The sequence below is a fragment of the Sturnira hondurensis genome, unplaced genomic scaffold, assembly GCF_014824575.4.
Source record: "Sturnira hondurensis isolate 20B ecotype Veracruz unplaced genomic scaffold, ASM1482457v3 Scaffold0022136, whole genome shotgun sequence".
Lineage (NCBI taxonomy): Eukaryota > Metazoa > Chordata > Mammalia > Chiroptera > Phyllostomidae > Sturnira > Sturnira hondurensis.
In genome coordinates this window covers 3,895,508-3,900,320 of record NW_028094767.1, presented here as the reverse complement: position 1 = coordinate 3,900,320, position 4,813 = coordinate 3,895,508, and the positions used below count along the sequence as shown (strand labels likewise).

Below are 4,813 nucleotides of genomic sequence, written 5' to 3'. Positions count from 1 at the left end.
AATAAACATATCCTCTGGGGAGGCTAAAAAAATAATATTTGCAAATCTCTAGGTAGACTCACACCCTCGCTCCCCCTAAAATGGAAAAGAAGTTTAAAAGAAAGAAGGCTTGAGTTTATTATGAAAAAATAGAAAACACATGTTAAGTTCTACAGGTGTTGAGAAGATTAAAAAGAGCCTCTTGGATACTGATCTACTTGGAGGTGAAATGGCTAAACTCACCAAGAAGGTCAGAATCATCAGTAAATATGGCACCATCACGGCTCCTCCCTCAAGAAAATGGTGAAGAGAATTGAGATCAGCCAGCACGCCAAGTACACTTGCTCCTTCTGTGGCAAAACCAAGACGAAGAGGCGAGCCGTGGGAATCTGGTAGTGTGGTTCCTGCATGAAAACTGTCGCTGGTGGTGCCTGGACCTCCAACACCTTCTGCTGTCTCAGAAAATAAGGTTGGTTACCAGAAGACTGAAGGAATTGAAACACCAGTAGAAGCTCCACAATTTGAAACACGGTTAGCCTACAATAAATGGGTTAATTTATGTAACAAAAAAAAAAGAGAGAATAGTATGAAAAAGTTATGCCAACACGTTTGAAAATATAGATAAAATTCTAGGAACTTTATCATTTGTCAAAATGACTTAAGAAATGATAGAAAAGTTGAAGAGTCATAACTATTAAGGAAATTTAATTAGTAGTTTAAAATCTTATTACCAAGAAAATACCTGGTTTTATCAGTGTGTTCTACAAAACATTTAAGGTATAGAATATTAGTTTTTGAAAGGTTGTGCTATATATGGTAATCTTAAAATAGCAGTGTCATACATACAGTGTATGTGTATTTCTTGCTCACATTATGTTCTGTTCTTTTCCTTACTGTCTCTTTTCTGTAGCTTTTCTCCTGCTGTGCCCTGAAATCATGTCTTCTACGTATATTTTCTACTTCCATCTTCTACTTCCAGGACCCAGACTGAAGTAGCTGCCCCTATCCTGGACGTGCCTTTCTTACAATAGGGCAGCTAGGAACCAGAAAGAGTCTGCAAAACCACCCAGCTGCACTCAGACATTTGCCTGGATGTGGCAGTTATCACACCTGCTCGAATTCCATCAGCCAGATCGATCGGGCCACGTGGACAAGCCCAACCGCAATGGGCTCAGACAGTGTACTGCTTTCAGAAAGTAGAGAGTTTGGGAGGAGAACTATCTGTGAATAGTAAAACAATAAACTGTGTGTGATAAATCCCAATGTTTACTTAAACCCACAGTGACGAAAGTATTATGAAATTGGAACTGAAATACAAGCAGGAACAGTATAAGAAAGAAAAATGACAGTTTTGCTCCTGAATACAGATGCAAAAATTCCAAACAAGACAACAAACCAATCTGTAATGAGAACACAGCTAGCAAAACCCAGAGATGAATATCAATTCAAAACAGTTAACTCATCTATAATGTTTATTCAAATCCTATCAATTGTTCAACTAATTTACTTTTTCTAAAACCAGAAAGCAATTCAAGGTCATGCATTATTTCGTCATGTTTCCTTAGTCTCTTTTACTCTTAGACAATTTTTTATTTTGGGGGGCTTCCATGAGTGATACTTTTGAAGAGTACTGGCTAGTTAGTTTGAGACATCCTCCTTAGTTTATGTTTGTTTTATGACTCCCAATGATCAGATTCAAGTTCCACATTTTTGGCAAGAACAGTGTGGAAGTGACACGCCATGTCTGAACATCCCATCAGGAGTGTGTGACCTTGATATGGCTCCTTAATGGGGATGTTCTCGTTAGTCAACTGGTTAAGGTAGGCTCTGCTACATCTTTCCACTGTGAAGATACTACTGTATTCCTCCTTGTGTAAATAAACAGATGTCTTGTGGAGAGATTCTTTGTGACTATGTACACATCCTGTTCTCCATAATTCTTTTCCCCACTTATTTCAATAACTATTGATAATGCTTAACTGCAAAAATACTTACTGTGATGTTTGTCACAATGGTGATCTTTTATTTCCACCATTCTTTCTATATTTAATAATTTAAATTCTCCCATGAGAAAGAGCTTTCCTTTCTCCCCCTCATTTATTCAATTACTCATTTTTATCATTATGATTTTGTGAATATTTGTTTTACTCTGTGGGTTATAATTCATTACTATCATTTTTTTTTTATCGCTCAAATTTTCCTAGCTTTGGCCATTTGGAGGCACTTGGGCACTTGGGCACTTGGCTCCTGTGTCCTTTTGAAATGTTTCCATCATTCTTGAGCGCTTGTCTTCTGGACTGAAAAGATGTTCCAGGCTCATCTTGTAGTTGCCTTGTCCCAGCCCCAGAAGCAGCCATTTCTCCAAGGACCTCTGGTTGTTTTCACTGGAGACTGAGGCTTAAAAATGAAGATCTGGATGCTAGATGTGCTAATTGCCATTGAGGTATTATTGCTTTTAGATCCCCAGGAGCACACACAGCTAGGAAATATAACTATTCATGTATAATAAAGAATATTTCTATAACACATGCATTTATTTATAAACATATGCATCCATTTGTAGATACATATTTAAATGTATATGAAAACTAATGAATTCATACTGATCCTATTGATTTCAATCTCATCTCAGAATTCACTTTAGCCAGGCTGTTTTCTTATTTGTAAATTCCTTTCTCTAACAGTAAGAAATCTGGCTCTCATTATCCACATGTTTTTACTAACTAGTCAACCTTATATACACATCAATCAGTCTCAGAATTGCTAACTCATACCTCTTTGAAAAACAAGTTTACTAACTAGAGCACCATATTTGTATACAATACTTTTATCTTTAGATTTCAAATATGTTGTAAAAATACTCTCTAGGAAGTTATTTATGTTAGCTTTTTCTTCTGGCCCCTGTACTGTGTTTGTTTATACATCTAATAGAGTTCAATTCAATCTGCAAACGTTTGTTTTCCACTGGGGGTTCCTCCTGCATCCGGCTTGATTCTAATTACACATTCACTTTATGAGTCTGTGGAACCTTAATATGTTTCAAAAAGTCAGAGTTACAGAAAGACATATGCTTACACTTCCTCTCATCCCTTCCATGACATTTCCATTTTTCCATTCTTTCCCCCTTATTCCTCCAACCCACCTCCAGAGGTAACTGCATCAGTTTCCTGGTGCTCCTGAAGAAATTACCACAGCCTTCATGGCTGAAAATAGCCAAAGCTTATTCTTTCACAGCACTAGAGGCCAAAAGGCTGAAACCAAGGGGTCAGCAGACTGCCCTCCCTCTGAGGCACTGGGACATTCAGCTCCTTGTTGCTTCTAGCTCCTGGTGGTCACCAGCCATGCTTAGTGAGGGTGCTTGCCTGTAGCAATCAACAATAAGTTATCGGGACATTGCAGAAAACCCTGGTTATCTTCAGTGCAGATACTTTCCTTCTAGAGAATAAAATTATTAGACATAGAAAGAATAAGCTAAAATGCAAAACATTCATACATTCCTTTATTGAAACAGCATATTTTGGGCTCCTACTTCAGGTTAGGCATTGTGTCTTGCCATGAGGTACAAAGGTAAACTTGGACCATGATGGTATCAGGTCTCTTCGACAGCTCAAAGATATGTCCAGAGGGAACCTGTTTTCCCACTACGCTCTAAAACCCATTTCTCTTTATTCCTTCTCATCTGATGGAGTAAGAACTACCACCACCCATGTATAAACTGGAGCAAAGAGTCTAGGAAGTATGCTTGAAAGTTATCTTTTGAGGAGAAATTTTACTTTCTCTTCTAATATAAGGCCAGTCCTATTATTCCATGACAAGTGTGTGTTTTTAATCCATCAGCCACCCTTCTCCCCTGTGTTTAATCTTCCCAGTCTTACCCCAGGGATGCTAAAACAGTCTCGGTCTCCGACTCCACTCTTGCCAACCCATGTTTTCTTACCTTCTAGACCCCAACACATTCCCTTGCAGCTATCATCTTGTAAAACATGTATATGAGAGTATGTTATCTTCAATCACGATGATTTAATGTTTCCTTTTTGCCTTTTGAGTCATATCTTCAGTACTTAGTCAGGGTCTCAACATCCCGTAGGCCCCCGGTCCCTCAGCACATACCAAGCAACCAGGCAGGAGGGTTTGGGGGAGTTCTACCTTAAGGATTCCTTTATGAAGAAGCACAAAAACATATTCATTCAGTGAGTAATGGCAGGCTCCCTGCTTCTTTCAGGGACTTCTTTTAGTAATTTAGTTAAACGACATTGACACCTTTTTCACAAAAGAACATGAGTTTTCTTACCCTTTTTTCAGACAAGACAAGTTACACCCCTGATACTAGGCAGCAGGTTTTGCATATTACTTCTTTTGTGTTGTTCCCAATGTGATTAGCTAATGTGTCATCCTTACCATGAATTTGGGGCACTTAGTGAAAATTTAGAATTCTAATGCTGTTAAAAAGTGAACCAGGAGTTTTAAACACAGTCTGTGTCTTTATGAGCTTGTTTGTGTTTAGTGTCTTTTTTTTTTATTTTTGAGACTATGTAGGGATTTTTGTTTTACCTCATTCATTATACAAGGTACAATATTTTGGTCTGTGATTCATCTCATTACTCTCCTTTTCCCAGAAGAAAAGAGAAAGAAGTTATACAGGGAATTAGAACTGTTATCAGGTTCAAAACATTTAATTGAACAATACATTTGGTTACTTCTAATCATACGGAATTAATCTTCTTAATTTTACTCTTATTAGTCAGGAAAGTCTAGGTGAGGCTGTCTGCAGTAATAAATAAATTCACAGAGGCTAAATATAACAAAAGTTTACTTTTCATTCAATGTCTGCACC

General features: G+C 37.8%; 1 pseudogene; it reads left to right on the top strand.

Moving 5' to 3' along the window:
• The first annotated feature begins 208 nt into the window (after positions 1-208).
• LOC118978711 (60S ribosomal protein L37a-like) lies at positions 209-519 on the top strand (annotated as a pseudogene).
• The last annotated feature ends 4,294 nt before the right edge of the window (positions 520-4,813 follow it).